Source organism: Alosa alosa, chromosome 17, assembly GCF_017589495.1.
Source record: "Alosa alosa isolate M-15738 ecotype Scorff River chromosome 17, AALO_Geno_1.1, whole genome shotgun sequence".
In the NCBI taxonomy this organism is placed as follows: domain Eukaryota; kingdom Metazoa; phylum Chordata; class Actinopteri; order Clupeiformes; family Clupeidae; genus Alosa; species Alosa alosa.
Genome location: NC_063205.1, coordinates 14,141,477 through 14,163,736, shown reverse-complemented (window position 1 = coordinate 14,163,736; position 22,260 = coordinate 14,141,477). Strand labels below are relative to the sequence as shown.

The 22,260-nt window shown below is 39.9% G+C and overlaps 1 protein-coding gene across 1 annotated transcript in view; it reads right to left on the bottom strand.

Annotated features, from left to right (window-relative positions):
• zgc:165507 (uncharacterized protein LOC561188 homolog) overlaps positions 1-11,738 on the bottom strand; it is a 33,117-nt gene extending 21,379 nt beyond the window's left edge. The window contains exon 1 of the mRNA XM_048268188.1: positions 11,127-11,738. The gene's annotated coding sequence lies outside the window, so the exon portion shown is untranslated. The remainder of the gene's footprint in view (positions 1-11,126) is intronic.
• Between the last annotated feature and the right edge of the window lie 10,522 nt (positions 11,739-22,260).

Here is a 22,260-nt window from a genome sequence, read left to right as displayed (position 1 = left end):
GTGGTTGAACTGTGGATGAAAAAGATTGGTGCAAAGACTGGTAGTTACTAAAAAAATCATTGGCATCTCTGGATTTATGTCATTTTCACTCAGCAGCTCTGTTACTTTACGAATACTGCGAGTGAGCCATGGGTGACAGGGTTTAAAACAAGAGGGTCTTATGGAAACAGGGCATGCGCTGTCCATACAAGATGCTAGTGTTGTATAAAGCATATCATTAACCTCTATAGTGACAAGAATGAACTTCGTGTAGGCGAAGCAGTTGCCACCGAGGTGGCAAAATGATTGCTTAAATGGCTTCTGAGAAACCTCAAAACAAAACTGTAGGAGGGAAAATAGCTGAACTTTCCTGGAGATGGACAGAGAACTTCTTAAAGTGATGATCAGATACATGTATTGGATTAACCATAAGATTTCCTGTTGCACAGTTACAGTACATAGCAGAATTACATCAAGCCTTAGGCCTACCAGCTTTGTCAACAGGATGGCTATGTGTGAGATTAAATGACGAAGTCAACTGAATGAAAGTTGTCCGTATGAATATTGAAATCAGTAAGAATTAATAATAGACATTATCCATCTGAAATACTGACAGTTAAATGTCAAATTCATGCAAAAGTTGCCAGTGGACGATAACTAACCACCAAGTAAAAAGTCTCACTTATCATGATAGCATGATATTCAAATGAGTCATAGCTGTGTGCAGGCAGTAACAGTGCAAATGTCCAGTCGTTATAGTCAAGAAAGCATGTCTAATGACGGGTATGGGAAAACGCATAATTAGTTGACGGTGTTGCAGGTGTGGCAGTGTTCTTTGATCTAATCCACATTTCAGTAAGAGCAAGTAACTGAAGTAATAACTGTTAGGCCAGAGTAGGAATGAAGTCTGACTTAATAACTACAGACTGACAATTCAATAACCACAGAGAGAACGTTATATATCCCACCATTTAGTATAACACACATTCAGACACAGAAAGTACCAGTTCAGAAAGGCTACTATGCTGCTAAACCATTAGGCCTACTGAATGGACAGGGGTGGAAAGATTTTTTTTTCCTTTTTCCTTTTTTTCCCCCAAAGTGATGATTCTATTCCCACTCTATCACATACACTGCAATTTAGGTAGACCTGTTGCCATGACAAAGACACCCTCTATTTATGGTCTTACTGGTTGCCCACACACTAAAGATGATTGATAGCCCTCACTAGAGGGGTGTGTCAACAACAGGCCAATCATAGAGCAGAGTATTTGTCTACCCTTGGCTATAGTTGCTGTGTTGAGTAGCCTCTGCAACACACTGCATGACACTCAGGTGACTTGGAAAGTCATATGATGCTGATACCTGTAAACCAGGTAACAACAGAATACACACATACACAAATACACACACTCACCTGTGCAACTATGTGTACGCGTGTGTCTTTATTGTTTGTGTGCACTTTCTCAGGCTCCTTTTCTCTCTTGTGAGGTTTGTTGCTAATCTTCCCTCAAGGTCACAGGAAGGACTGCTTGGAAGTGTGCCTGGAGCTAGCCTGGGAGCAGCTAATCATGAATTTTTAATTAGTCCATTCTGCATTTACACCTTTGCTGTCTTTGTATCTCCAAAAACAGAACTAAATAAATGTATAATCAAATAATTATTCCTATGTTGGACTCTTTTTTTCATTGCATGGGTAATTATTTGCTATAATGTTCCCCTCCAAAAAAAAATTCTATGTAAATTCACTGTGGTTCCTTAATCAAACAAGCTCTCACACCCACACAAGTACCTCTTTGTGATGAGAGGTGCAGGACACTGATCCAACCTGAACTGCATGCCTCCGGCAGTTACAATCAGGTTTTTTTTTAATTGAAGTGAGAGGGCCACCTGTGGGCTAATGGCTAAGACGTCTATTGACTTTAAAGTAGAACCACCTTGGGCAAGCCATATCTCAGTGACTGAAAGTTTCATTTTAGCTATAAGCATCACATTACAAAAGAAAAAGTGCACTCATATTATCATCATTTATTAAGCATGCAGTTTGAATACAGTATGTGTACACAAACAAAATACACTACCTGTAGTTGCCAAATGTGTGATGATGATATAGTTTTTCATAAACAATGAGCTTTTCATCTCAAAGAAACATTTTGGTAAGGTTTAGCTTGGCTCTCCGGTGTCCATAATGGCATAACACTGTGTCCAGCCAAGGTCTACACAAGTCAGGTCTCGCCAGCCTTGAGGTCATGTAATTTGATAAATGCTGGTAGCATTTAGTTGTCTGACTGGACCTCACTCTAAACAGTCACCACCATTTATCCTAATTGCAGGATACCAACATCACTCCTTGGTTAATGCCCAATCCCTCTGTAGTAGCATGTAATTCGTTGCGTCTCTACCTAGCGTGGGTGGCCCAATGCATCAGAAAACTTCTACCAGGTAAACACTATTAGACTATGTAAAGATTTACGTTAGACTCCAGCCTTATAGAGCATCCAATGTAACTATAATTTGTTTTCACATTACATTACACACACAGAACAAGGTGCTTCTAACACCAGTGTAACCTGATGGATGGATGATCAGCTAAACGTAATGGTCTGGAGACTTAAAATACAAAACTTCTGCTAGCTTCTGCCAACACAGTATTTGCAGGTGCCTGGGGTCAACCTAATGTGAGTAACTTAAGAAGCAAGAGAAGGTGGCTACCATGGTGACACAGCCGACAGCCACAGCACACCAGAGCAAACCAGCCAGAACTGGAGCTGAATTCACTGAATCCATCTGAGGCTCATACATACACAGCCAGTAATTAAGCAATAAGCCCAAGAGGCCATAGATTACAGTGATTTAAGAACAGCTAAGAGGCGTTGTTAGACGTACAGTGGAGTAATAGAATGAATGGTTGTGCTGGGTTTTACAACAGCATCGATAAGGACCGGAACTATCTGATTTAAAATGATGCTTTAACAATTAGAATGGGTAAAACAATGGGGAAGTCTGCTATTACTATTACTAACCAAATCCAGTTAAGAATTGCATCTGACACTTAAATAGATGAAAAGAAACTTAGAAGTACCAGATATGTGAACACTTTTACATTTCCCACTGCTCAACAAAACTATGCAAAGTTGCCATTTGAATTTGAGTCGGCTCATCCCAGGAAGTTTTATGTCCCTCTGGAAAAGCCTGAAATATACGACCTGCTTCTGGATGTCCCAGAACAGAGAATGGGAGATCAAGCTATTTTAGCTATCACAAGATTAATTTATCCCCAGAGTTGCATTCTTTAAAAACGAGCATTGCACTATGTGTCCTTATCAAAGACAACAACAAAAATACACCTACAGTGTACACAAAGTCCTTTTACAATTACCATAAACACCACAATAGCTCTCATCTTCAAATCTCTAGAGATGACTAGCATATCAGTCGATCACATCACATTCACCTAACGTGATCATGGTCCCCTTGTTGGCATATGTGAGAGTCTGAGAGTAAACAGCGGTGCACCTGCGGTGGTCTGTGCTCTGTGCTCAGGCAGATTCTATGTCACAGTGCCCAGTGGACCAAAGCCTTGACTAAAGTAACAGGGTGGACCTTAGGTAAGACTCTGGGAAAGCGTGAAGGAGAAAGGGAAGGTCACCACACGGCCAGGGTGAGTGAATAAGCGAGTAAGCGAAAGAAAGAAAGAAAGAAAGAAAAAGAAAGGAAGGAAGGAAGAAAAGAAGGAAAAACAGTTCCCCGTACATTCAGGAAACAGATATGGACCCTTTCAAGAGAGTTCCATTATCAGCATCATAGTTGGCCCCACAAGACTTCCTTTTTAACATTCCATATGTTATCTTAATGCAGAGGAAGTAGATTGGGGCCCAAATAGAATGTTCAAGCATTGTTTTTGTTTTTATTGTTGAAAGGGTCTATAGCATGCCCTACTCTACATTGCATTGCTAAGACTACCTTTACTTGATCAGCCCTTGAATACTTTTCAGTATTTTGAAAGTACAGTACTTTTATAAAAAAATTTCATTCTATTTATTTTAATGTGCCGGTTTTTTTTTTGTCTTCTCTGTACAGAAACACTCTCTCTTCTCCTGCCCTTTATTTATGTGTACCGCACTAAAACCTTGCTTTGAATCAATTTGGTTTGTCAGTACAACTTATTCAAAGCCACTGTGCACCAGAAAGTCCCAACCACCAAGGAGGATTCCCCTCCACTTTCTCACTGAGCGAGGTCTGCTGTGGTTTAGCTACACATGTGGCAGTTGGCCGTGTAAACAGTAGCAGTCGTTGTGCAAAAAAGTAACTGAGAAAAATGGTAATTTAACACATGCTGAGAGGTTTGCACCAATCATAGTTGTGACGTGGACATGATGATCCCAGAGGCTCTACATTTCTGTGGTGAATGTCTGTCTGTGAAGTTTTCTCTTACATTTCAATTCTTAATTCATTATACTGGATAACTAAGTTGAATTAAATTTAGGAGTCAATGACATAGATTGCCCATAATCATACTGTTAGATTTACTTTTGTCAAAGCACTACAAAATACCAATAGGATTATGGAAGAGCATCCTGTTTTGTTTTTGTTGCTGATTTTCCTTACCTGAGGCCTTACATTGGTCACATGCTGAAGGAATGTGTAGAGGTCAGTGGTGAGATGTCAAACTGTGATTTAAGGACCTTGGGAAAGTGGAAAACACCCAACACAGCTCCCCACCCTCTCCCATGCCAGGCTAATATAGCCTTGAGCCCTGCCTGCTCCAATTCTTCAAGTTTCAAACCAAGCTTCAGTTGGTTAATCAAAAGCAAAGGTGTTTTGCAGGAGATACTGAAAGTATCTGGATAGCTCATAAAGTACACTAACTTTAATTTGGACACTGTTCTCTGCATGCTCCAATTTGTATAACAAGTTCAGAAAATGCAGTGCAATTTATGTTTCAGAAAATCAATCAAGTAAAAGTGAAGGTTTTTAGGTTGTGAACAGTGTTTGAATTATACCGTGAGCTTCGTGGGGTACCGCTATTTCCACTGGTGACGTCACTCTCCATTTTATATAGGCTTACACACATGATTTCACACTTGTGGTTCACAGTCAAATTTCCTTCGAGATATAGGTCATATGACCGTGTTTGGCTGGCTGGCCGACAAGTTCAAAGAAACTAATCATACTAGCAAGCACAATTTACCTCACACGTTATGGGAAGGGTTGAAATTGGGTAAACACCGTTTCAAGGTGCGCTCCGTGCGTAAAATTGCGCCCCACAGTCAAATATTTTTTGGTATAGCAGTGAAATGCAAACATGGAAATGCATACAGAGCAATAGCACGGAAATGGCAAACATACAACTTAAATTTAAGACCCAGAATTGTTTGCAGATGGGCCACAGAAAGTCTCCCGTTTAATAGTCAAGTTCACCTAGCCTACTACAAGGCCAGCCTTTGGTTCATTTGATTTGATTAGTTTTTCTTGGATAGCCTAAGCCTGCAAAACATCAAGCAAATAAAAAACTGACTTGTTCACAGTTGGGAAACAAATATATTCACGTTGTTTAGCCTAGGCATTTCATATCATGTAGTATCATGTACACTATCATGTAGTATATCTAGTGCATTGTGCGCCTGGTGTTAAATCACAAAGCGTTTGTGCAGCAATACGCTTTTAAGAAAGGCTGATCTCTAATAATGGCAGCGAGGAAAGACATTTCACGTCCAATTGATCATTATATGTTCACGTAGCGTTTCAAACAAACTGCAGATAACGTTGCAAGTATGGATGTATGGGCATTTGCGTAAAAAAGGTTGAGAACCACTAATCTACATGCGAAATTCCCTGAATATTAGTGCAAATTCCCTCTTGTTAAGACATTAAGAATGAAATTGTACAAAATGATAAATCGCCTCATTAAACCTCTCCCCGTCTCAGTATATCTATGGAACTCCTCCTATGGCGTGTGATTGTAGGCCTGATTTTTAAGCTAAGCAGCAGCGATGGTTGTGGCCGCTGAGTGGAAGGGAGACCTACGGTTAAACCATAGCGATCTTGCTACTCAATGTTTTTCTAAGGTTGGCTATCACTATGTTACAAAGGCAGTGAAATATTAGACAAATGTATGGCCAGTTGGCCACCGCTTGTTAACCCATTTGTATCAGACAATACAGTCTGAACGTACCAGAGAAATGGTACAGCCCAATGGGGGTGAAAATCGTATTTCATTAGATTATATCCTGAATTGTTGGTATGTGATGGTAATACTGCATTTACATGCAATATTGGATAACATTCAATTTTATTACATTTTTTCAGTACCTCCCAAACTATTATTTTCATCCCTTTTGGGGAGGGGGGGGGGTTCCAAGTCTCATCTAGGGGGGTTGGACCCCCCCAATATCCCCCGTAATTCGAACCATGGTTGTGAAGGTTGTGAAGTTGAAACTGGTGCCAAGATCTCTTGAACTCATAGACAAGTTCTGGCAGCACAGTGGGCAGAACAGAGTCACACCCTGATATTATGACAGAACCCTGGATGGCATTTTGACATACTTCTCTAATCAAATTTCAACCATTTTCAGCCTCCAGACTAAAGCCACAGTCACATTTGGCGCCATATTACACTGAACGTGACTTTCATTCTCCTCCTGGGACAATCCCATTCCATCAATTGATTTCCCAGTGTACTGAATTCTCACTATTCTCAGTATACTATCATTTCCCATAATGTACTAATGTACTGTACATCTACAGTAGTAATGTGTAAGACAAGATATGGATGCTCGAAAACACTTTTGTAATAAGTCTATAAGTCGCACCGGAGTATAAGTCGCACCAGTCAAAAAATGTGTCATGAAGAGGAAAAAAACATATATAAATATATATATGTTGCACCTGAGTCGCAGGACCAGCCAAACTATGAAAAAAAGTGTGACTTATAGTCCGGAAAATACGGTAACTCGATCAATATGCTCTGATTGGATGTTTTTGCCTGCAGATGATTTGCCTACAGGTGATAGTTCTTCAGAAAAATAACTGCCCATATCAATGGGAACGACCTGCCAGAACAGTGATATTCAGGAACACTGCTCAGCAACATTGCTCAAAAAGTTGCCTTCTGTGGGTGACGCATTGTAACCAGGTATTCTTTAGCCACTGGATGAAACAACTTCTTGTAAACAAACATTTTTCCTTAAAGTTTGAAGCACCTGTCCCATAGTGACAGCCAGTGAGCATCTTATTTGTGTCCCATGCCTATTTCAGTGCCGTGTTGTTATGATTTGTTGTGTTAGTTATTATATTGATTTGTTGTAGTTAGTTGTGTATTGATGGGGCATATAAAATCATTTCAATGGCCAAATTTAATCCCAGTACTTGTAGGTGAGGTAATTTGTTAATGTTAGTGATCAAAGACCATTATTCTTCAAACAGGCTGTGAAAAATGCAACCCTGCTCCCAAACATTTTGGCCACCGGTGATATGATGACGCCCACAACAAGAAAGAAAGAAAAAAAAATTGTCCCCCATCTTCTGAAGCTGTAGTATAAAGTTCTGTATAATAGGCAATATCAGAGAGAAACAAAAGCTGGCCAAAGTTCCAGGTGGCCTTTGAAGACCAAGGCCCTAGCATTTAGCTGTGCGAACAGGAACTTCTGGCTCTAAAGTTTCCCCAAAGATGAATGGCTCTACAGGAACAATAGATCTATTGAGGTTTGGGATAGATATCCCTTTCGCTTTTTTAGAAACGAGGGAGAGGGTTTGAGAGGGTTTTCCCTCCAAAATAATCAGTGAGAAGTGTGATCTTCACATCAAATTCTGTTAATACTTGAACTCTTGAGCAATTAAATTAAAACTGGTGAACCTTCTCTCTCTCAGAGTAACCCACTCCCCTAACTACATAAGATTCAAGCATATTACCTTTGAGCTGAGTAAACATCCCTTAAAATTGTGAATGATGTTCACACCATTTTCAAAGCACTTTTCCCCCATATTTTTAATAACTCAGCTCATGTTGTCGTCATAAAGTTCTTTCCCACCCCCCTGCTTACCTTCTGATATAGAATGTAAAAATATGTGTTGTAACAAAGATACTCTGATACTATTGAGATATGTGAAGTGTTTCACCAATGCAAACTGCTGTGAATAGACAAGAGCATGTTTTTGTTTACTTTTTCTATTCACCTGTCAAACTTGACCACTGCCCACTGTATAAGCAAGAGGTGTCTGTGGAATGTAGCTACAACCCTACCTATGTGGTGCAGCAAGACGTAACCTGAGATAGTTAGGAAAACAACAGATTAAACTAGGATAGCAAGGTTATTTTTACTTCGTGGATGCCCGTCGAGTCTTCCACGGGGGAAGATTTCACATTTGGCCGAACTGAGCAAAACACCAAAACACACAAAATAAAATAACTCTAGACACTGTTCCTCTGAACAGCTGTTACATCTGAAAGCTGTTAACTTATCTGACTATCTAAGTGGTCCTACTCTATGGAACTCTATGGTGGTGATATATCTGTTGCAGTTAACAACTATAACCAAGCTGAGAAAAACCCTATCCATGCCTATCCAAGCCATGCAGCGCATGTGACAGAGAAGCAGATAGTGAGGGCAGTAGCCTCACCGTGACAACGATGGCCACATCTGCTCCGCTGACCAGACATGAACTGTCCAGCCACGGCGTCTTTTAATAAATTAAGCAGAGCCGCTTTTACACACCACAGATTACGGTCTGAGCTTTCCACTTCCCTGTTTACCAAAGCACCATGTGACAGCAACACCACTCACTCACTCAACAAAGCCTCCAGGAAGGGCAAACCGTGTAAAAGTAGGATCTGTTTATCTTTTGAGACCAGACCAACTGTATGTAAACCGCTTCAAAAAGAACACCTGCAAATGAGTATTGAAATTAAAGTCAAACTGTTGTCAATTGTAGTTAATGAAGCTGAGCTGTGGTAGTAACCAAATGTAAACACTTAGATACATATAGTAGCTTCAAATGCCAACACACTAGTTTCATAGGGAAGGTTACCTTGCCAACAGTCATGCTTGGTGAAAGACTACTGAGCTGGCAAAGAATACTGCAAACAGTCACTATATCCTCTTTAATACAAAGTCAGAGTTTGAAAACTTTTGAAACCTGCAAATAAAGTGTGTTTATTTTGTTTATCTGAATACACAAGCACCTAAATTAGCCATGCACATAGTAAGGTATAGCCTAACTGTATATTCAAAGCAAGATATTCTAAAGACTGAAACATAAGCAAGTTTTATACAAGTGAGTTTTATACAAGCATACAAAATTCACACTTGACAAAATCATTGATAAACATGAAAAGGCCAGAGTGAGCCATACATAATAATAATAATAATAATAATAATAATAATAATGCTGAGAGTAAGAGCAATAAGAGTGACCATAAATTAATGACATTAATGAACTACAGTGTCTATACATAAATATCATCCCCCAATATCTGACAACCCTTCAAAACTTTAATTTAAATCAAATGAGTGTGGCACCAAATGTCTAAGAAAGCAACATAACATGGAACTACTCTGTCCTTTACCTGTCCTTTATCTGAAAGTAAGCTATAGGCCTACGTTGAGCCTCTACGTAGACTATTTTCATCCTCATAGCTGAACAACCACTAGTGCTGTGAAAGCAAACAGGAGGACCGAGTGACACCATCAAAATATGGATGTCTTTCACTGGGAACCAGCCACATTGCTCAGAGAACTCCCAGCAGGTGAAATGCTGAATCTGTGGCAACTCTCCACAACTTTCCCAACATTTGATACGAGAGGCACTGAATGATTACACTTCCAACAGTTCCATTGGCAGTCGTCAGTTGTACATCGTCTTCTTTCCATAAAATCATTTGACACCATGTGACAGTGAGAGAACATGTAGCCTATAATAATGATGTCTAAATACATGGACTAGATGTTTCCCATGCAATGTTCTTAGAGACAGTCCATCCTCTGTTGAATCAAGTGGAACAAATTATATTATATGCCACTTATAACTGTGACTGCCAGAGTTATCTGTGAAACATCAGTAAACTGGAGAGCAGTAAACTGCTTCAAGAGTGCAGCTTTAAGCTCTGCTGAATAAACCTGACATTCACAGAGTAATACACGTGCGACCTCATTATTAATTTAGGGGCCCAAGCCTATTTTGCTTTATGTCAGTACTCCTCCTCTATCCTTCAAAGAAACCTAGCACTTCACTCAACATCAGAATGATTATTGCGCAGGGCATGTAACTGAAACGAAACAAACACACGTTAACAATGTTATACTTAAAGTCAGACACGGTCATCATGTTCAGCAGATAAAACAATAATGCTCAACAGTGAAACACTGTCTTTTGACACCGGTCATGGTGTTTCGACGCATCATGTGACGTGTGTAGGCGAACATTTCTATCAGCCGGCAAGGGATGGAACAGTCCATGGTCTGAGCCAAAACCTGATTACGGGAAAAACGTCCCGATCAAATCCTCAGATACTTATAGAGGGATATTTACGACACTGCTTGAACTATTGACATCGGTTTGTTTTGGTTTCTATGCTCAATACCCTGTGGGAAAGCTTTAAATGAATGAACGAGTCTCTTCAACTCGACACAATGATGCAATACGCCCGTGTGCCCGGTCCTCATCTTCTAGATACCCCCACTGAAGTGCTGCCGGCCGGCCACTGCACTAAGAAACCGGATAGAACCAGTCAATGGGGATATGATCATCATCATGCACAAAGGGAGTAAGAAAGAAATGTCTCTTGACATACAACAATCTGCAAGAGCCCTATAAGTAGTATGGGCATGGCTGGCGTGTTGCCGAGGTTACTAAAACCAATTCCACATGGGACGTCCTGTGATGCCAAGGACAAGATATGTTCCATTGCAGCACGAAAAAGCACAGTAATATTGTATTTATCGTATTTTAAACACGTTCAGCATTGTCTTTCGAGAGGTGTTCACAAACCCATTAGAACTTGTTGTAAGGCTCTTATTAAAATCACAGCGCATCATCGGGACACTCAACACTCATCCCCGTTAAAGTAACTTTAGACACCAGGCGGAGAAACAGTCTACCATCGTTACCACAAAGCATCGCCAGAGATCTGCCAGTGAATTTGTAATTACCTTGCAGAAGTATCCAAGCGTAGTCCTTGAATGCTGACCTTGTCAGTGTTGTGAGAGGACAGATCTGTGCACAGTTTGAATTCGTCGCTTACTAAACTGTAAAATGACGTCGCTCGAAAGGGCGGTCTGTTTAGAGAGCCCGATGGTAGCGCATGGATGACAGTAAAGGGACCACAGGTCGGCTACACCGGTGGCACACAAAGGACCCGGCATCCACCGCTTGGATCCGCCGGTCTGTGCTCCAATCGCAGGGTAGCATATGGGTGGGAGGCGTAGAAGGGGCGTAAAAATATTTTGGTTGTAGCTCTTGCCTCCTAAGGTCTGCCTGGAATCCTATATCCGCGGTGCTCTCTTGTGGGATTCACGGCGCTCCGAGCGCATCCTCACTCTGTTGGTTTGAAAACGAGGCGCACGTAGAACTAGGTCATCGCGTTTCATCCAGGGGGATTAATCCAGGGTCATGTAATGTCCTATAATTACGCAGCGTTGGACAAGTACTGTCAATGATACTTTCAACAAACATGGGAGCACGACTCAGCAAAATAAATAAATAATCAAAATAATAATAATAAGAAGAAAATAGCCCTATATAAAAGGGACAACCTGGATAATGTATCTTCCGTAGCTGGCTCTGATTTGCGATAGTGAGACGAGGGAGAACTAGAGGCTTTCCAAAGGATGCTTTTGGGCTTCTGCAAATTGACCTCCGTAGCTCTGTAAGAGTGATGGCTCAATTCTGAAATTATCCACTAGGTGGCATTAAAATGTACACAGTTCCTGACAGCTAAGGACAGCTTCTAAATTGCCACTACACTTCTACCATCTGTGGCAAAGACAGAGAGAGATCACTCACACTCACCCCGTCCTCAACCGTGACAGCCCATGCCAGCGCTGTGATGGGTGTTTTATATCTTATGCATGCTAGCATACATAAACTAGAACAAGTTATCAGGAATGTGACATGCTGATGTGTTCTGAATATATGTATATTCATCTATAGGTAGGTTACACAAACAGAGTGCACTGAACTGTAGGCTACACCATCTTTATCTCCAGTATTCTCATATTCACTTGAACTGTTGTTGCCCTCTCAGTCTGCTGTGTAAATTGTCTTTGATTATTTATGCAATGGTTAAAAAAGAACATCTTATTGCCATGGGACTGCCATGGGTTACACTGTAAAACAAAAATCTATAAAAACGGAAAATGTACCAGCAATTTTATTCCAGTTTAATGTCCATTAATGTTGTATATTGTTAATGACAATGCCTTCACTCCTTTAAATACTCCTAAAATAACAAGGAACTATTATTTATGCATAGAAATATTTGAATATGCCAAATAATGTTTCATATGTATTGATATTTTAAGGAACTGTCCATTAAAGGAGTAAATATATTGTTTGTAAAACTTACTGTACTGTAAGCCTATACTGATTGTAGAAGGGTCAGTGTAAGGGTTGGTAAGATGACAAATTCAAAAATATGTTTAAAACATTAAAACAAAACATGCCTGAGGTTTGTTAAAGTGTACACTTTGTATTTCTGTTGTATTCATATTATTCAATATGACGTTTATACTATTTTTTTTACAAAATACAGAACTGACAGCCTGTTAAATTGTTAAATGGTGTAACCACAAAAAATGAAAACTATCTAATATTTCACACCTTCTAGAGGTCATGCAATTGCTCTCATGTAATTAGTAGTTTATTTAGTAATATCCTATGAGAATATGTTTTATTATATTTTTTTCCAAATTTAAATTATATGGGGATTTTATTGTACTGAGCAAGTCCATATGCTGAAAACATCTTGTTTTATGTCTATTCTTTGACCATTTGAGTAAAAGCCATTATTACAGTGTAGTAGAGTATTAAATCATTATCCATATTAACTTTTTTGTACAATGTTAGTATTTTAGACAAAATACTGGTTACACCAACTGACATAAATCGGTTACACCAACTGACCATTAAACGTCTACAGCAATAGGACAAAAAATTGACACAGAAAATAGGCATCAAGGTAAACTGAATTGGATATTTTAATATATATTCATATCATTCATCATATTCCATATCAAAAATAATTTCATAACATAAATGAAGAAACAGGATTAACCTGTGTTCTATTTGATTTCAGTTCAGTTCTCACACAGATAAGAGAGATAAAGGGCCCTATTTCGCAACACAAAACTCGGCGCAAAGTGTATTATTATCCCGACGCAACGCTTTTTCGTATCTTACACTTCACTTTTATTAAACAATGTGCCCCTGTGTGGCAATTACCGACATAAGATGTGGTCTGACATATGATCTAAAAATCGCTTTCTTACACCATCTAAAAAACATTACGCCACTGACCAGGGAAAACCTTGTCTATAGCGAAAGGTGCATAAGAAGCACAGCTGAAGACACGCTGCAGCGTCAGATGTAAGCAGCAACTCCTCAGATGTAAGCAGCAACTCCTCTGCATGATAAATGTCCTTAGGTTTTTTATTCAGTCATTTGAACATTATTGGGGCAATTGTTGATTTTGTCAAGCTTCAAGTTTTCAATGGTAACCCATTGTCGGTCAATAGTGAAAGTAATTAACTGTAACTGTTTTGTTGTTGACTATGACACCACAATGAAGTTAGTTTCACTTTGCCTATATGCGTTCAAATAACAGACGAGTGCAGATGTGTGAAGCCTATACTCTGCTAGGTTTTCAGATTCCAAAAATAATTCAGTGGAAATGCATGGATTCCAGTTTCTTCCAGTAGCAGGAACTGGAATCCATGCTAAACTTCGTGAAGATACTGTCTGTATAAATCATCTTGTAAGTAAACTACCAGTGCTTTTTCAAAGTTCTCATTGTCTCGTTTTAAATGTCAGGGCCCTCGGAAGTCTACCAATGAAGTGTGGAGATACATTGAGCCTCGTAAATGGGTGTAAAACAGTGATTTATTTGCATGGCTAGCCCGATGCCGAAGCACCACTACTGAAAAAGCTGTTGGTAGCATCGGCTAACTAGCACCAGATTTTGGAGTGCAGGGGACAAGCCGAGATGGGCTATGAGACATACGTTCACACTTGGTATCATGTTTCAATACACTTTAGGTCACACCAGAATTCTCCTTTAAAAGCAAAATTTGCAGGCATTATTATGGACAACTATGTACACACTTGACCTTTATGTGAATATTCGAACACAGATTTTACATTAAATTCAATATTTTATGATTATTATGATTTATCAATATTTTCAGGAGATCATACCATTTGACATGTATCCTAAGGTTGCCTGACCATGGCCTAAAACACTATTTTGTTACTTTTTAAAAGAGACTTACTAACCTTGACTCATAGCAGTGTGGGTCTTCAAGGGTCCTTCTCTGACATAATTTTCTGTCACATGATCCTGTTACATAATACATAATAGAAAATGGCTCCTTAAATGGTGGTTATACCACTTGACATTTCAAGTGGTTGATGTGACAGACATGATTCCCCACATTAATTAAAACATTCCGAACAATGGGGTTTTATTACTTCTATTAAATATAGAAAAGTTATTGTGCAAGATCATGCCAGATTATATTAGAAGGGATTTTGGAGAGAATTTCAAATTTTTTTCAGCAAGTGTAATTATTTGGTTCATGTTTTTGTGGTTACACTGTATTGACATTTTTACCCAAATTCAGTTAATATTCTCTCAAAATGTAATAAATCCAAACCTTTATGATTAGGGTTTGATGAAAATGATGTTTGAAAATAATTTGTCAAATTATTTTCAAATTTTAACAATTTTCAATGTATCTAACCAACACTACACAAAAAAATGAGTGTCCCGTCATTGACCCAGAAACAGAATGTCACATTTTTCTTTCAGTGCAGACAATATATGGTCCATTTTCCATTACCTAAATGAAAGCAGAATGGAAACTGTCCATTTGATATAAAAAAAAAAAAATCAAAAATCAAATTCAAAGCATTTCCACTGTAAATTTTCAGAGAACTTAAGGCAAAAACATAAAAAAAATCCCATGTGCTGCATGTCACAAGCTGTGCAGTGATGCTATGCCCTGTGTTTGTGTGGTCCGAGAGTTAAACCAAATGTCCCTCTATGAAACAGGGTGAAACAGACAGCATGTAGACGGTATGGGATATAAATGGCTAGTGTCATGTGGGGATTGATGTCGGTTCTCAGAGGGGTGTCCTAGAGACATCGTATCTGACCTATAGGTATCTTGCTTGTGTGCACAGAGAGGTTTTGTGATTTTTCAGCAGACATATTTGATTCAAGGCAAGTCAAAGCCCACACATACATTTTTGTAAGCTTGTAATGGCCTTGAGCCTTCTGATACATAATTTTGTCAAACCATACCATACCTGTCAAGCTTAATATGGTAACTGTCTGTGTTATGAATGAAAGCACAAATCAGTGCATTTGTCAGGGTTTGTCAGTAAACACCTTTACTTCCTATATGTCAAACTCTAACAAGTCTTTTATTTCATTTCCAAAGATGTGACATTTCATTTACAGACTCTCTGCAATAGCTGTCAGCAAGAGATCTATGTTGTAATTAGATGATTGAAGTCACAGTAGACTGAGTCATCCTCAGTGGTCATTGATTTTACCTTCCCTTGTGTTAAGTGTATCCTTGTTGGCCATTCAATCTACAGACTATGCATACAATTTAGCAAGGAATTGTCACAAGCAACCCCCTCTCAACCACATAAGCATTGATCCCTGATTATCAACCATGCACCTCAGCTATGGTAAAAAGCTTGATCTATAAATATCCAGCCACTATAAATGGAGGTAAACTAGAGCTAAAAAGATGACAACCTCATTTAACCAATGTATGACAGAGCAACATCAATGATGCTTTTAGACCAGTGTTTCTCAAAGTGTGGTCCGGGGACCACTGGTCCGCAAGCTATCACAAGTGGTCCGTGAACAGACGTGGTAAAATATTATATAGATGAGTTACAAGCAGGGATGGATTACTGCACGGGCCTACCGGGCCCAGGCCTAGGGGCCCATGGGGTCAGGGGGCCCTGAAGCCCAAGCTTTTGCATGGAATCATTGCCTCAATATCAACAAATCAGGATGTAGGCTATGAATCTGATTGAATGTAGTATTGGCCATCCCCAAAATGCACCAGAATACAGGAAATCACATCAAACAAATAAAAAAAATTCTGGGGGAGGACCCCCAAACCCCCCCCCCTCCCACATATGTCACAATTAGTGGGGGGCCTTTAATACATCTGGGCCCAGGGGCCCGAAAGTTCATAATCCGCCCATGGTTACAAGGATACAAGGATACAAGGAAGTTTATTGTCACATGCATATAGTTACTGGAAGTAAGAAATGCAGTGAAATTATGTCTGGTGTCAGCCTATTTGTGCATTTATGGGGGCGGGGGTAAAAAGTGCAGTAGAAGAGGGGTTTAGTAGATTAAGTGGCAAGGGCTGCATAAGAAAGGTGGGGGAGGATTGGGATTGGGGCACCAACAAGGAGCACCCAAGAGCACCCAAGAGTTGCTGCAATGTTGAACCAACTTGTATGTAAGCCATGCCAGTTTAAATCATATGAATCTTCTGACACAATAAGCAAGGTGCAAAGGCAATAAGCAGGTGGTTCAGTAGGCCTATTGTGTACACGGTTGAAGTAGGTCTACTCTTCTTTTTTAACTAAGTGGTCCGTGAGTTTTTGTCTAATTGGGAAATTGGAAATTTATACAGTATCAAAAGTCACCCTGAAGCTGGACGTGCTCTTATACAGCACATAAGGAGGTGGGTGGGGGGGCTTTCTTCCATTGTATGATAAACAATTACAACTTCCACACAAACAGGGGAGTGAGGTGAGTTGAAGGAAGTATGGCGCTCCACCAAGCAAACATCTCACACAAAGAAACAACACTGACTTTCTATGAAGTGCTCACTACAGTGAAACCTATAGGTTTTCATGTGGGAGCCAAACCAAACAAACACATTGATGGGTGTACGTGTAGAATAACATCCTCTAGCAAACCTCTGTTGTGATCTCACAAACATCTAAGCTTTTAGTGTGTGAACTATAGTAGTATAGGTCAGCTCCGGGTCAAGACAGAAATACAGCAAATTCAATGTGCATTGAAATTTCACCTGTGATGGTTTTGAGGTGTTTAGATCTTGACTTTTTGAAGTCCTTGTGAGATCATGAACAACCTGCTAAGTTCAATGCCCTATAGTATCCTCTTAAGAACCATTGACTACAGGGTGACATTGATTTAGGTAACTAATCTAATCAAGGAAAAGCCATTTGATTACTGCACTGCTGTTGAGTGTTATTGCTGTTGAGAGTTATTGCTGAGATATTCTGAGATAGTTTAGCTTCATCTTAACTTGACACTGAATAAATGAATCCTTGCAGATTAAATAATAAAATAAGTCAAATATACAACCAAAGGGTCAACATTTGGGCGGTGGTAGTGTAGTGGTTAAGGAGCTGGGCTAGTGTGCAGTAGCCTGAAAGTTGTCGGTTCAATTCCCGGCTTCCACCGTTGTGCCCTTGAGCAAGGCACTTAACCCCAAGTTGCTCTGGGGACAATGTGATCCCTTGTAATATAGCTGACATATGTAAGTCACTTTGGTCAAAAAGTGTCTGCTAAATGTAATGTAATAACATTTGAGTTTTATAGAAATCTTTAAAACGACTGAACCTTTAAACAGCATATTCTGTTGAAGATCCCGACACCATCAAGCTTCTGAATGCCATTTTGAAGGTAAAGTATCCACCATGTGAATATGGCCGGCCATTTCTCCATGACGCCCCTACTCAACTGACAACCTCTTATATGTAATATAAGTGAGAACGTATGAGGTGTCAGTGACACCGCTGCAGTAAATGCCTTGATGTACATCCAATTTTTTCCCCCTAATCCAAGCTCACCAGCAGATGGCGCCATAGGCAACCAAAGAAAAGAAACATTGAGGTCTAGCAAAGGCACTTTTAGTAGTCTTTTATGACTTGCTAATGTGAGTTTGCATGGCTAAAGAGCACATCATCTTTCATAGGCCATGACATTTTAATGCTACAGACAAACCAAAATTGCAACTTGGCATGATGGCATATCAGAGAAGCCTTATAGTAGAACCACACTCTCAAGTGTCACACACTGATGATAGCTTAGGCCGAAACGCGTCTGTGGACATGGCATTAATCAATAAATAAACAATGAGAAAAAACTTGAGAGTGCGTTTTTTCTACTACAAGTTGACAGTCACTTTATAACTTGCATCCCAAATTGCTCTGAGATTGGAAGTTGAGGTCGCCTGTTCTCACTATATCAGAGAAGCCGACAGCGATATGTTCACAACCAATGTCCTCCTTGTCCACACACTGGTAATGCCACTCCTGGATACTCTCTGTGCCAGAGAAATTTTCACAAAACATTGCTCTGAGATTTGAAGTTGAGGTCGCCTGTTCTCACTATATCAGAGGAAAAACATACAGGAAAAAACACATGACTATGGCCATGGTCAGTTTATTTTGACAAGTTATTGTCAAAATGCATACAATCTTTCAAATGTGCGTGGCTAATGACTTTCATACAGAACAGACGAACAGAATACATTGCAACATTGTGTGTCTATGCTGTCAGCTGTATGACATGAATGTAAGATCTATCCACATGATGAGCAATTTCTCATTTAGGCTACTGGGATAGTTTCCCACACTGTGCAACACATTGTTTTACCACCGGGGGTCAGCACTACAACATTAAATGCAGCAAGATAATCTGTGCTAAACCACAGAGCATAGAACACTTAATTATCCAGGTTTTACTCATCATATAGTTTAAAATAAAACCATAAAAACATATTTCACCGTATAATGTTGCAACTTATTGAAGGTCATATTTCACTAGCTGCATTTAAAGATTGCATAGCTTAGTGCTCTTGTGTCGCACAGTGCTTCTTTCAGTTCTAATAAGTTGTAAAAGATTCTTGACGACTTTCATTCCAAGACTCTTACTCAAATACATCTCCCACGGGCATGTCTCTAAGTTTCTCTTTTTTTCAGAGCCAAAATGTTGCTGCTTTTCAACAACTCTGCAGAATACGGGACCACATAACTGACCACACACCACTAAATGAGATAAATGCAACAGTGTGCTGAAAATGCCTTGGCAAAATATTAATGTGTTTACATCCAGACCACTCCATAACTTTGCTGAAAAACATTCTGCTTTTTTTTTAAGTGCTTATACGCTACAGAACGTTACAAATGAGTACATGTGAAACCTACTTTGAAAAAAACTACTTTTTTTCTTTTTTCTTCCAAATGATCAAACCCGATGGCTTTCCCTGTAAAGGAGTCTTAAATCTTGATGGAAACTTAAACTACTGTTTCACCATCTCTACCATTAACCCAACCCAAGTGGTCAGAGTTTGGCCTTGTATCTGACTTAATTCCACTCTCATTTATGCAATTATTAATTTCATAACTTTAACAGTGACAGCAAGCAGTTTTTCAGCCGTAAGGAGGACCACCTCTGGTTTACTTGCAGGTACAGCAGTGTCACCACTGGGACCTCACTGCACACATGCTCAGTCACACCAATGCAAAACCCTAGGGCAATAGAACACTGCACATTGACACACATTGCTCAATCATTGCCTACAGGGGGCACTAAAGAGCTAAAGCTTTACAAGACAACCATAGGTGTGGTAACAAGGCCACATCATTTTCTTTATAAGGATACCACAATGGGTGATATTTTTACTAGAAATTTGTAATATTGGACATGTTTTCACTTAAAAGTTGGGTGCAAAATCCCAGTTTGTGTGTGTGTGTGAGAGAGACCGAGAGAGAGAGAGAGAGAGAGAGAGAGAGAGAGAGTGATTGATTTGTCTATATGTGTGTACGTTCTATTCTGCCTTTCACCTGAAAATGTGCCCCTAACTCCCTCAACAATGCTGTCCTCTGTTAACAGACACCAAGTTCAGGCTTGACTTTCTATGGGAGACACTCTTGTCTTGTGTTTTGTCTGCGCCTATTTCATGCCTTGGGAGAGGACGCAGTAGTCAAAACTGTAGAGTCTGAACTAGGGTTTTTTCCTTGTGTTTTTGGGTGGTTTGCAAGTTTTTTCACTTTTTAGTTGGGTTTTTGAAGGTATCCATGTTTGAAGACAAAACATGCTGACTTTAGACTCAAACTTTCTGCTGACTAAGAGTTGCCATGACTGAAAAAATTCTATATTGTGGGCATATATGATGTGACAGTGTACTTGTGGACAGACTCTTGTAGCTGACGAAATTGGCAAGGAACATTGGGATACACTAAACACACCTACAAGAGATCACACAATCACTCACACACAGAAGCACACACACACACACGTATGCACAATTTCACCACCTCCCTCTGAGACAAGGTGGGTGGGAGAAGAGACATCGAGCAGCTGTGTTTTTACACAGCCCCACAACCAGCACCTCCACCAAATAAAAACACAGGCACACACACACACACACACACATACACACACACATGAACGTCATTAGCACTCAACACATCTTTCCCTACCTTTTTGCTGTCCCACAAATGCCTGGCACTTAAACAAAGAACTGGCAACAGGTAAGTGTGTGTGTGTGTGTGTGTGTGTCTGTGTTTGCCACAGAAAAAACACCACCACCTCTCAAAACCAGGATGCGGGGGATGGTGTTTTGAGGAAGGGTGTAGAGGTGGGGAGAGAGGCCTCATAATCAGCGCTCTGTTGGGGGTGAGCCCACCACCCCTAACCCCCTAACCCCCATCCTCTGGCTCCACAATAAAGTGAGAGCCCCTGGAGTGCATCCCTACCCAACCCCCATCCAGGTGGGAAAGGAGGTGAAGAGATTGGGGGAAGGGGCCCTTTTGTTATTTACTTTCAATCTTTTTTTTGTATCTATCTATCTATCTATCTATCTATCTATATATATATATATATATACATATATATATATATATATATATATATATCGATCAATCTAATATAGGAATTAAAGCTGTTGGCATCAAACCTGATGTTAATTGGTTGAAGCAAAACCTCTGTCACCTGTCACACTATAACTTGGAGCTAGAACTGTTCTGGAACCATCTGTAGTTTGGTCGGTTCATTAGTCACTCACCTGTCAAGTCCCCTCCATGAGATGCTCTGAGAAGCACAAGTCCCTCCCCCACCCTCCCATCTCAAATCAAACCAAGGATCCAACGCCCAAGACATCCCAGCGGAAAAATATTTCCTGTTTTCAACCATCTGGGTCATGCAACCCATGCTGATAGGAGATTCATTCTAGTATGTAATGTTGGACAGGGTCTGTGTGCAGGCCTTCAGAACCTCTGACTGCACTTTTAACTTTCATTTTAAGTCACAAGAGAAATATCAATGACATAATCCTTATATAAGTCCAACATAATTACCTCTAGGGACCAGTGCTTTGAGAAGTCCATGCTTTCATCTGTGAGGTAGCTCTCTAACAAGACCCATTGTTAAAAGCGCTTGAGATATAAATTGGAATTGAACTGAGAATTCATTGTTCTGTCTTCACTGTGTGTCAGGTCTCATTGCGTTAAAACCAAAGGTAAAGAACAAAGTCAACAGACAGCGCTATGTATGTAGCCAAACTAAACCACAGATAGTCAGGGACAGGAGAGAGATCTGGCCTTAATCTCTCTAAAGACTATTCTCTTATTTCAAAGTTGAAGAGGGATTTTCTGTGCCATTCTTATTTCGGATAGCGTCTTTCAAGGGAACAATTCAATGAACTCCCTGTTTGTTTTGCCTTTCAACTGATAGGTGGATAATCTGCACACATTGTTTTAACAGCTGCTGATTCCTTATCATTGCTTCGGACTCCATCACTGATTTCCCTCGGCAGGGGAGAGGGCAGTCTGTGGGTCACTGAGTCAGTTTCTTTAGGGGTGGAGGCAAGAGGGGGGGGGGTTGTTTTCTTTACTCGACAGAGATGCATCCTGACAGAGGTGTTTTTCAACCCCCTCACTCATGACAAAGTCTCTGACCACCAAACTGAGATTGTGACTGACAGTGATCTATTGGATATTACTATTGGCACAAATAAACTTAAATATAAGTAATTGCCAACTTCATGACACATG